At 31.6% G+C, this 12,945-nt stretch overlaps 1 long non-coding RNA gene across 1 annotated transcript; it reads right to left on the reverse strand.

Moving 5' to 3' along the window:
* Nucleotides 1-271: 271 nt before the first annotated feature.
* LOC109157092 lies at nt 272-7,924 on the reverse strand. Its single transcript, XR_002050171.1, has 3 exons — nt 7,914-7,924; nt 3,638-3,642; nt 272-368 (listed from the first exon to the last, which is right to left on the reverse strand). It is a non-coding gene; the product is annotated as an uncharacterized LOC109157092 (long non-coding RNA).
* Nucleotides 7,925-12,945: the final 5,021 nt, after the last annotated feature.

Below are 12,945 nucleotides of genomic sequence, written 5' to 3' on the forward strand. Positions count from 1 at the left end.
GTCTTAGTAATATCATTTCTGTCTACTGAGGTATGGAATTGAAATTTATAATGTATAGAATTTTATAGTTGAATACACATAAACTCTTAACATAATACACATAAACACAAGTGTTAAAAAAACTGTAACCGGATTGGGTGGACGGAACGGTGTCCGTCGCGTCAACAACCCACGAACTTAACCAAAGCGACGTTGTATTGGACCAGGGTCCACAGTGCACTGTGTTCCTTGGTCCACGATATAACGATCCCAGTTGGCAAATTATACTATGGACCAGAGTCTACCTTGCATTGTAGACCATAGTCCAAAAATAATCTTCAGATTTTGTATCTGCAGTTGACACATTCTGTACCTACAGTTAATCGTTTCTGACTTTCTGTACATGTAATTGCAGACACATAATATGATAACTACAGACACAAAACATGTTAACCTACATCTTATGTGTCTTCAATTAACTTATTTTGTACTTGTAGTTAACAATTTATTAGGTCCGACCTGTCTTCCTTACTTCGTGAGATGATTTCACAAGACCTACCCTTTAGAAGTGAAAATACATATTCATGAGTAACAAAAGAATATAAATGATAATAACACATGCCATAATATACATGAATTGAATAATATTAGTTTAAGTAATTCATTAATCACTATACTATTATAAAATATTAAATTTAATCCTTGTACTATAAAATAGGATATCAATTTAGTCCTTGTATTATTAAAAGATAGTACAATTAAGTAAAATTATTAGTGACATTAGTTAAATGGTTAAGTCTACTTATGTGGCTAGACAACTTGGCAATTATGTGGATACCACATCACTTATTGACCAATTTTACAGCATAAGGATTAAACTAAACATTAACTAATAGTATAACATTGAGCATGGATCTGATAAATTAGTTCCAATCAAATCTACATCCACTTAGTAGAAATCCGTTACATTACTAGTAATTTGGATGTGAATGTGACTTCTTAAAAATGCTATATTCAATAATTCGCTATCAAAACAACACTGTTTTAACACACATACACGTAGTATTGTAGTATAAGTTGTAAATATTTGTGTTAAAGATGAATGAAGATTTTTAATTTAAATTTGTTTGAATTGTTATATTAAGTTTAATTGGATATTTCGTGGGTTTTTTTTCTTTTTTTTTTTTTGAATTGGTTCTTCTAAAAATTATTGTCATTTTTATTTTTTAATATTTAAATTTTTTTAGACAAATACTACATTGTAACAGAGTCTATAGTACTAAAAAAATATTTGAATTCTTATATTATAATTTATTTTATTTTTTAAACTTAGGAGCTGCCCTTAAAAAAAAAAAAAAAAAAAAAAAAAAAGCCAACACTTTATTTCACCAAACAAAAAGGCCAAAGCCTTACACAGAAACGCCTTAGGTCCAAAAGTGACTTAATGCTCACAAACAAACAAGGGCTTTAAAAGCCTAAACAAACTAAGGGGCCAAGGCCCTTACAAATAAAAGCCTAACAAGGCTAACACAAGGGCAAAAAACCCTAACTCTACAAGGCCCATAAAAGGCTAACAAGACAAACAATCGTTATGCATGGAACCGTGTTCACCATCCATGGTGAATACAGTCTCAACAGTAACGGTACATCGTTATCTTCAATTTTTTTTTTTTAAATTAACTGTGCAACTTTTCTTCTTCATTTTTACGTTTCACAGTTTCACTTCCTCTTCACGCAAGTTTCTTTAACATTCATAAATTATGAATGTGCAGGCATGGATTTATGAATATGCAGTTATGAAATTATGAATTTTCTTTTATGAGATTATGAATTTTCTATTATGAGATTATGAATTTACAGAAAATTCATAATTAAATAACTGTAAATTCATAATCTCATAACAGAAAATTCATAATTTAATAAATGTTTTTCTTTTATGCGATTATGAATTTTCTGGTAAGAGATTATGAATGTACAGTGCATTCATAATCTCATAACAGAAAATTCATAATCTGAACAAACGCGCGCCGTTAACAGCACATTAACTAATTTTTTTTTCCGTAAAAACGACACTATTTGGACCCGTGCATAATTTGCGTAAGACAAAGGCCAAAAGCTTTTTTGGGAATTAATTCCCACACAAGCTTCATTCCTCATAATCAACAAGCTTTTTTGGGAATCTGCCATTCAATTTGCTATTAATGGATTAAATTGGATTCATACCAATAACAAAAAAAAGAGTAAATACCGGCAGAGGTCCTCCGACTTTAGTGGCACTGCCACTTTTAGTCCTCAACTTTTAAATTAACCACTTTAGGTCCTCTTACTTTTTGTTTCTAGCCATCTATGGTCCTTTCGTTAAACTTGACCATCTAATGCCGTTTTCTAAAAGATAATTCAGTCATTTCATAATTAATTTATTAATTATTATGTTTAATTTCCTCATCAAAATAGTCAAACAATGGTTTCCCCAGCTATGAACGTGTACAAAACCAGCTCATGAATCAAAATGGCGTACAAAAGCTGGTACGGAGGTTGTGCCAAAACGATGTCGGGATATCTCGGTATGACTCGGCAAACATAATAATTAATAAATTAATTATGAAAGGACTGAATTATCCTTGAGAAAACGGCATTAGATGGTCAAGTTTAACGGAAGGACCATAGATGGCTAGAAACAAAAAGTAAGAGGACTAAGAGTGGTTGATTTAAAAGTTGATGACTAAAAGTGGCAGTGCCACCAAAGTCAGAGGACCTCCGCTGGTATTTATTCAAAAAAAAATGAAAATGCTGATGAAAATTTTCAATTTTTCCTTTTAACGAATTGGATGCAGATTCACCTAAATCTACTTTCATCCGCTGCAATCACTTCTAATATGAATTTTTGAAGTATTTAAACCTACAATATTTAATTATTTATATTTATTACAAAAAATAACAATTAGACCTACAAGTCTCCGGCCTCGTCGAGTGGGGACACCCTTTTTCAATATCATTTTCCCACTAGCTAATTCATTTCATTATATTATCTAGTGAAGTAGTTGATGCTATTCTCTGAATTGGTGACGAGATTGAGATATATATTTTGTATCATCCCATGTTTTAAAGGGATTGTGTTGCGAATCACTGTTTAATTAATTTGACAATATTGAGATATGTTTAATTTTGTACACATGATGACTAATCATATCCCTTAGCTAGGAATCTAGGATGAGACAATGTAATGTTTTATCAAGTGGCTTGTAGTTCACTGGTATCGGATTGCTCCCCTATGCGAATCACTGTTTAATTAATTTGACAATATTGAGATATGTTTAATTTTGTACACATGATGACTAATCATATCCCTTAGCTAGGAATCTAGGATGAGACAATGTAATGTTTTATCAAGTGGCTTGTAGTTCACTGGTATCGAATTGCTCCCCTATGTGAGAGGTTTAGGTTTTGAGCCTTAGTGTAGGCATAAATTGTATGGATATCCCCCTTCCTTTGTAATAAAAAATGTAATGTTTTAGAATAACCAATATGTATGTTAATTTAATACATAATAATGTATTACTTAATTATAAGTTAGGATTCATTCACTTTAATTATTGTTATAGAAATTTAAAATAAGTCGTTTGACTTTCTTGATTTGAGTCAGTCAATTATGAATAACTTATACTAATTTATTGACTTTTTTGTAGTTCTTTAGCGACTATGATCAGAAGGCGGACTTCACCCATAACTAAACTTCAAGTAACAGTTGTGAGCTTTCTCGAAAATATAATAAAATTAAAAATAGTTAATGAGTTTTTAAAATTTGACGAGTAGGCCCATATGAACTCGCTCAAAAATTAATATATTTTAAGTTTGATAAAGAAAAAAGCTATAAAAACGTACATAAGTCCAAGAAATAAGGTGCATTAGTGCATATGAACCTGCGCACCTACTCAGATATCAATTCAGTTTACATAAAGTGTTTATTATTACGTTAAGAGTTATAATTAATAGTGAAAATACTTTTTCTTCTTTAGTTTTTTATACTTGTGTAGAGTCAACACTATGTTTTGCACGTGGGTGATAGGATGTTGAACTTGCCCCTTATTACCATCAATCCAATAAGATGTCCCCTAATATAGTAATTTGGTGAGTTTTTTTTAGTAAGGTCAAATAAAGAGGGTTTGGGTTGTTCTTGCAGCTTTTTTTGATAAGATTTTTGAGAAAATAAATTATATCTTTACATATCATTTTGTATGTAATCAGCTATCAACTAACAGCTAACATCTAATTTACCAAACATCTTTCTACAACCAGTTAATGATATCAACCTAGTCAAAACCCTAAACCCTAACTCAAACGCTAACAGCTAACATCTAATTTACCCTAAATCCTAACTCAAACGCTAACAACTATAGCTATTTGCCAAACAGTCTCTTTGTTTACAACTAGCTAGTCAAAGCAGCAAACACATATCAACTAACTCAATCAGCTATCTGTTAACAACTAATTATCAAACACCCACAAGATCTTATCCGAGTTGCCTTTAATTGAACTAATTCAACCAATGTTAGCGAGGCATTGATCATGGAATTTAGATGGTTGAAATTAAGGAATATAATATAATATAATTGACATCAGCAATCTTGGGTTGAAAATTTGAGGAGTTAAGAAGACTTGTTTGAGCAGTGGGGACGAGGTTAGGTCGATGATGTCGCTGAATGTTATCAGGAAAAGATATGGTTATACTGGAGCAGTCAAAAGAGTCTTTTCTTCGGTCTAAAAACAACTGAACCAGTCTTCTCTTTTACCTAAACTTAGGATGTTGTCTAGTGAATGTCACCATCCACCGATCTGTGAAAGCGAAGCCGACCCAATTTTTAACTCCAAAGATGCTTTCTCCAGCGACAACAAAACAAGCACTTCACTAATTAATATGGTACGTAGAAGAGGCAAACAAAAAAACATTATTATCGTCGATATGGCCGGGCAGGGTTGCAACTTGTCATCATCCTCCTAGCTCCTCCTCCTTCATGCATCAACATAGATTCCTCATTACAACCTAATTTAATGTGCATGCATGACATCCATCTTGCGAAATCATGACGTCGAAATTTGCTAAGCTAGCTGCATTTATATATATTCACTCTATTTTATTTGGAAAAAATGTCTAGAGCACTGAACTTTATTTATATATATATATATATATATAAAGATTTTTCCATTCCAACAATCACCATACTAAGTGATAGGGGACTGGCCAAATGGTTTGCTCCATTCACATAGGTGGGGATCAAACCCTCAACCTCTTACTTAAGGGACGAGATGCTGAACCACCACACCAACCATGTTGGTAGTAGGGGACTGGCCAAATAAATAATCAATTAGTGATCATATGGGAACCACCCTCACCATGAGTATATGAGAACCAATATGTTGCATTAAAAGACAGATCTATGAATGTGATTAGTTGGAAGAATTCAACATTGTGCATATGGAGCATACTTAAGGTGCGCCATTTTAAGACTTAAGGTGCGTCATTCTGAAGCTTAAGATGCGTTATTGTTGAAGCTTAATGTGCGTCATAGTGAAGCATAAAGTGCGTCTTTGCAAAGCTTAAGGTGCGTCCTTTCAATATTTAAGGTGAGTCATTTAAACATTTAAGGTGCGTCAGTTATACACTTAAGTTCATAAGTTCTCCCATTAAGGTGCGCCATTTTAACACTTAAGGTGTGCTATTTTAACACTTTTGCGTCATTCCAACATTTAAGGTCCGCAATCTATATATAATTAATGCCATATGGAGTCCCTCAGTATAGTGGTTTTGCCACGTTTAGTCCTAAGCTTTTAAATTGATCACCTGTAGTCCTTCGACTTTCAAATTATTACTATCCGTGATCCAAGTTTATCACCCAAGGTCCAAATCTAACCAGCTGTGGTCGTCTTGTAGGACTATGTGTGGCTAAAATTTGATAGTTGATGGATCATTGGTGGTTAAGCTAAGGATAGTCTATGGTAGAGGATACTGTGATAGAGGATAATGTCACTCTTAGTACATATCATGCAAGCAATATAACTAGATTCTATTAGAAATTTTTTTTTTTAAAAGTGTCTCAATTGTACATATTTTACTTGTTTGATTACTCGATTGTACACTTGTTAAGTTTTCAATGACTCAATTGCAAAAACGACTAGTTCAATGACTTATTTGACACTTTTTCTTTTTATTTGTTGAAAGAATAGGGAAGATGTCTTATTACGTTTTAATTCAATTCAAAGTTTAAACATAGTGAAATTTTATTATTATGATTTTATTTAAATATAAATATTCTTTTTATTAACACAAGGTTATCAAATTATTTTATCTAAACATACATATTCTTTTTATCGAGTAACGCAAAAGTTATCTAATTGAAAAATTAATAGGGGATATTTCGTTTTTGTCCATGGCTATCAAGCTCAAACTCAAAAACTTATTGTTATCAAGCTAATTGTTTGACCAATTTGATTAAGATTATCCCGTTAATTAATTTTCATAATAAAATTATTTTCAATAAATATATTCCCTAAATTTTTTTTCCATGAAATTAATTGATGGAAAGTAACAAATGTGTTCGGTGGAGGCCAGTAAAGGTCAAGTCTAGCATTTGGTGGCTGAAAAATAGCTAGGTAGAGGCCGGTAAAGGGTCTAAAGGGCCAAGCAAGTCTAACACCCAGCATCTCAAAAATTTATGACAACATAAGGAAATGAAATTGCAATTTCACTTTAAGCTATAGCAATTTCGGCATAAGTGCTAACGCTTGATCCTAAGTCCTAACAAAATGCATTCTAAAAGTTCAAATTTATAGTGATATATATATATATATATATATATATATATATATATATATATATATATATATATATATATATATATATATATATATATATAAAGTATTATTTTATATATTTATGCTTAACAAAAGAGATTGTTTTACTAGGTAATACAATGTTAAATTAAGGTATGTTCAATTAGGTCTAGAACATTTACGGTTGTCATGGTGGGTGGGTTGAATAGTATTTTCTCGAACAATATAAAGAACTAGACGAGTTGTACATGTTTGAAAACTGAAATTCAAGATTGCAATCTCCTTCTCATGGCTTCCATTCCCTCTTTGTACACTAGCTAGCTACCAATAATTGACCTCAATTATTGCAGAAAAAGTTTAATGGGTAAAAACATAGTAACATAGTAAATTTAGCATCAAGTATAATTTATAATCAACACCAAATAATACCACAGTCAATGTCAAATTATCACAAGGAAATGTATTATCCTCATCATGCTATGCATTTTACACTATTTTTGAAGTGCCACTAGGAGAGAGAAAAAAGGAAAAAGAAAAAAAAAAAAAAGTAGGTCCGACACTAAAATAAAAAAAAAAAGACCAGCAAGCGCGCCTAGTTGGGCGCCTGTGTCTCCAAATGCAAAGAAAAGCAGCATGCTTTGTTAGTTTGTTTCCATTTCTCAATCAGTGGACCCCACAAAAGTTTTGCACTTACACGAGAAAAATACACCAAAACCTCATCTCCTATTTATGCAAAAAACTGTTGGAAATTTATATAGTAATGGAGATTAATGGTTCGGATGGACTACCATGAAAGCTTAAATAATATTTGGAGTTGTGGAATTATAAATTTATTTTAGTTTGGTAGAAAGTTATGGAGAATGAGTTTGCTGGACGGCTTTGTCTATTCCCCAACATTGGAAGATAATTCCCCAACATTGGGGGATTATTCTAGGGATGTCCGCCCCGCGGATATCCACCCGAATCCACCCCGCGTGGGTCAGGTTTTTTTAGGTGGTAGTGGGTGATGGGTCGGGTGTGGATCTTAAAAAAAAGTAAACCCGCGGTGGGTCGGGTTGGATTCGGGTCTTATGTACAAAACCCGCCTAGAACCCCACCCGACCCACCATGTAATTATTTATAAGAGTTTCAATAACTTTATGTAAATTTTTACTATTTTTATATCTAAACTACTAAGTTTATTTTTAAAAAACAACAATTCAGTTATTATATTTAAATATTTTTATTATTTTATGTTTAGTATAACTAATAAATGTTATTGTTTTATTATGTGTAAGTAATTTAAATATTATTTTTTAAAAAAAAATAATAAGATTATAAGTGGTAGGTACCCGTAGTGGGCACCCGCACCCGGTGGGGGTGGGGTGGGTTTTGAAAAAGTCCACCCGATGCGAGTTGGGGGTGGGGACGGGTGGAGAAAATATAAGGTGGGTCGGGTGATGGATGTAGCCCTTCCCGACCCATTGAAATCCCTAGATTATTCCCCAATATAGGGGAATTGTGTATTTCATTTGGAAAATGGTTATACAGCACGTAAGCTTCCAATTTCCCAAACTTACATGCAAAAGTGTGCTAGAAAATTATAATATATATCAATATATTTGCACAGTTATTTGCATGCAGTTCATAACCTTACAAAGGTTCATAATTACATATATATTCATGTTGAACATAATTTATGTAATTAATATTCTCTTATGATAAATATATCATTTAAGATATATTTTATGGAAGATAAGTTTTTAAAACTGCAGAAAACTTGCATGTAACTTCTCCAACAGTCATATTTTCATTTATAAATAGTTTGGAGAAACATCTGAAAATATACATGCAATAAACTTGTATTAATCTTGATATTTCACAGTTCTACAATTCTACAGGAAATTCTTAAACAAAGCAACTTAAGAATTTCATTCATCTTCTTGTATCTCATAAGATTAAATCTTGAACCTTGTTGCTTTTATAGAGGGAGATTTAAAGCTTATAGGAAAGTGATTACATGCCTGAAGATATCAAATGATCCAGTTTTTGTTCCCTGTTGTTTTCTGTATTTTGTTGTATTTCAAATGTATTACAGATTACAAACATTTTTTCCAACAATCTATAAGCTTTAAATTTATAAACATGTGATCATTGGTCTTGCCTTGAAAGTTTTGAATGCAAGATGTCAGACGTGAAAGAACAGTTCCCTATCATGGAAATATTTCGGAATTAGAATTTAATTTCGAATTTGGTGGTAAGGATGATAGAAATCACTTTCATTCTATTGTATAAGAATATTTTCATGCAATTTTTGCATGGGGTAGTGGCATGTATTGTACATGTGGATTTAATGCATGTTATGCAGTCCGTTTTCTTCTTCACACAAAATCATGGGGTATTAGATTATGCCAAGATGATTAGGGAGATGTGAAAATGGTTTATATGTAGTTTGTGTGCATATTTTACCTGGAACGAGAAGATGTGTTCTCTCCACAGTGGGGTGAGTGATTTTAGCGCATCAAAGGCCGGAAGAGATGGATCATCAAAAGTAGATACAAGTTACAGGATGTGATCGGTACAATACTTTTCATTTGTCTCGGTCTCGACATGAATGTAAGTTTTATTTTATTTACTGGTTAAGTTCTGGTTTATGACTAGAAGATATGCATGATATTCCTTTGAGTTTTGCATAGTCTGTTAAATACAAGGATATGTTTATGCATGTGTGTAAATATTTTATTTTGAGATTTTGTCTCAGTTGCATGCATAGTATACAAGATACATGTATAATATGTTGGATCTTGATGTGCTGTAAATCTACCAAATTTGGATTAATTAGGTGTTATCAATTTGTTGTTTTCTTATGCATGGTTAAAATGTTTAATGATTGTAAGTTGGAATTAATTTCAATGTCATGCATGAAATTATTGATTATTTTAGCACACAGATAATTTTATCCTTGTGAAAGTGTGAAATATTATGTTATATATATTTCTGATTAAGGCAGGAAGCCTTTGAAATATTTGTTATATTTTTGATAAAGGCAGAAAGCCCAGGAAATGTTCTGTTATATTTCTTATAAAGGCATACAGAAACTTTTATGCATGAAGTATGCATAATGAAATTCATAAAAATTTATGAATGTATTTAACACATAGTTTTTCATATTGAGAATGTGTTAAAATTTTGAAAGCCAACAAGTTTACTAGTTTATCTAGTATGACTGGCAATTAGCAGTGAAAAGAAAGTTTAAATTTAAATCATGGATTATGATTTAAGATGTCATGATTCTTCAGTTTAGAAGAAACATGAAAAGTTAAAAGCTTAAAATCAAAATGGTTTATCCTCCAAAGTTGATGTTCTCTGAATGGAGGAAGTTTATTCTCCAAAGTTGATTATGTCTCAAATGGAGGAGGTTAAATTTTTATTTTAAGGAGTCCTCACTGCTAATAAGTTCAACATGATGATTGAAATTCTTGGTTGTAGAATTTTCAAGATATAAATATTTATTGACTAGGAACCTATTAAGTGGGTTCCGGTATAATCAATTAAATATTTTATTTCACCGATTCATTAATAGAATATTAAAATTCTATCAATCATCATGTTCAGTTGGCTAAGTGGATGAGATTAAAAGAAATTTTGATATACTTGAATAAAACCATTAATTATGGTTTAGTATATTTAATAGAAATTTCCATCCTGGAAAGATATTCTAATGCCAGTTGAATGTCTAATCATGAAACTTGTTCCTCAATTAGTAGATGGATATTTCTACTTGGAGGAGGTGTTGTGTTATGGGTTTCTAAAAGCAAAGTTGTCTTTTCAACTACGGCATATGAATTTCTTACGTTGGCTTTGACATGCAAGAAGTTGATTGGCTAAGGAATCTGATTATTTAGATTCCGGTTTGGCCAAAATCGATATCACCAGTTTTAGTACATTGTGGCAGCGCTACTACACTGGCCAAAGCATATATCAATAAGTTATAATGGCAAGTTAAGACACATAGGCATGAGATATAGCTATGTGCGGGAGCTCCTAAGTTATGGTGTTGTAGCACTGGACTTTGTACGGTCCCGGTTTATTTTAACGGATCCGTTTGCAAGAGTCTTTGCAATGGACATGGTTCTAAAGAAATCGGAAGGGATATGGAAAGCCTAATTAATTAAATTGCATGTGAAGGAAAGCTCAACTCACGTCTAAGTTATTACGTTAGACCTTGAGTTCAATGTAGATGAGTAATTCATTTTGTGATTTGCAAGCATCAAAAGTTTAAATTAAAAATTGTATCCCAAGAAAAAGTGATGTTTGGTTCTGCATTGTTGTAGGGATGAGATTTTACTCTTAACTGATCTTTTGAAAAAATGCAAGGTGCAGTGCATGATATAAAAGATTAGTCTCTGTGAGCATGAAGTGTGGCCGCTTTAAACAAGTTTGGGCTTTACTTGGTACGTGCTCATTAATGGATACGGACACATGGCCATAATAGTGTCAAGTTACAGTGAGTTGTAGTTACTGTAAAACTTGTGTATATTATATCTATGTTTATTCAAAGAGACTGCGTGATTCAAGGTTCGTCCATCACTGCAATCCGAATTTATGTACCACATATAATACTATGCGAAAGTTCAATCCCTAAGGCACTATCATTTATGCACAAGTTTTGGATCTATCTTGGTGCAGTATTAATTTTTACTATATAAATGGAGGAGGAATGTTGGAAATTTATATAGTAATGGAGATTAATGGTTCGGATGGACTACCATGAAAGCTTAAATAATATTTGGAGTTGTGGAATTATAAATATTATTTTAGTTTGGTAGAAAGTTATGGAGAATGAGTTTGCTGGACGGCTTTGTATATTCCCCAACATTGGAGGATTACTCCCCAACATTGGGGGATTATTCCCCAATATAGGGGAATTGTGTATTTCATTTGGAAAATGATTATACAGCACGTAAGCTTCCAATTTCTCAAACTTACATGCAAAAGTGTGCTAGAAAATTATAATAACAGTTATTTGCATGCAGTTCATAACCTTACAAAGGTTCATAATTACATATATATTCATGTTGAACATGATTTGTGTAATTAATATTCTCTTATGATAAATATTATATTTAAGATATACTAGTATTTGCGCCCGTGCGTTGCATGGAATGAATTTGTTATAAAATTTTAAAAATATTTATATCGATATACAATTGTATAAATTATAAAGTCGAATATTATATAATATAATTGAAGAATTGAGTTGCACCGATTATGTTTTCTGATGTTATCAATGCTTGAATTCGAATAAATAATTGCCCAATTAATAGCTAACGTGTAGATATACGCATTCGGTGTTGCAACTTTAGAGATTTTATATATCAGTGTTTATAATTTGTATTAATTGGGCTAATTAGCTTGTTGTATAGCAACTCAGTTATATAAATTATTTATACGGAAGATATATTTTCTATGTAGATCAGCTATATAGCAATTTTGTCATTTTTGTATGTAAAAAAAAAAAAAAAACATAATATCAATGGCTTAAATTATACATTATTGAAAATCTCTTTATAGCTAGACGACATTGGTAGCAGTAACGGAATTTTATCCATCATCATCATCTAAAGTTAAAACTATCAGACTATCAGGATAGATGATTCGGAAAAAAGTAACATACAATTAACCGTGACTAAAGACTGATTTTTTCAGTAATAACTCAAATATTATATAGTGCAATTAAAGATATGGTTTCGCCCGTGAATTTGTTGTAATATATTAAGAATATCTGGATTGATATATAATTATTTAAATTAGAACATTAAATATTATATAGTGCAATTGACGATATAGTTTGGATCGTTTATATGTTTTGATGTTACCGTTGCTTGAATTTAAACAAATAATTGCTCAAATTAATAGCTAATGTGTAGATATACGCATGCAGTGTTGTAACTTTGAAGCTTTTATTTATCATTGTTTAGTATTTTTATAAATTAGGCAAACGTGCTCATTCTTAGCAACTCAGTTATAGGAATGGATTGCTATCCTAATTCATTTGTATGAATTTTTTATTTTTTTTTTGTCTAAATTGCTTTAAAATTTTTTTATTTTTTTTTTTGTGTGTAGATATATAGCAATTTTGTCATTAAAAAAAAACAT

Source organism: Ipomoea nil, unplaced genomic scaffold (assembly GCF_001879475.1).
Source record: "Ipomoea nil cultivar Tokyo-kokei standard unplaced genomic scaffold, Asagao_1.1 scaffold2761, whole genome shotgun sequence".
In the NCBI taxonomy this organism is placed as follows: Eukaryota; Viridiplantae; Streptophyta; class Magnoliopsida; order Solanales; family Convolvulaceae; genus Ipomoea; species Ipomoea nil.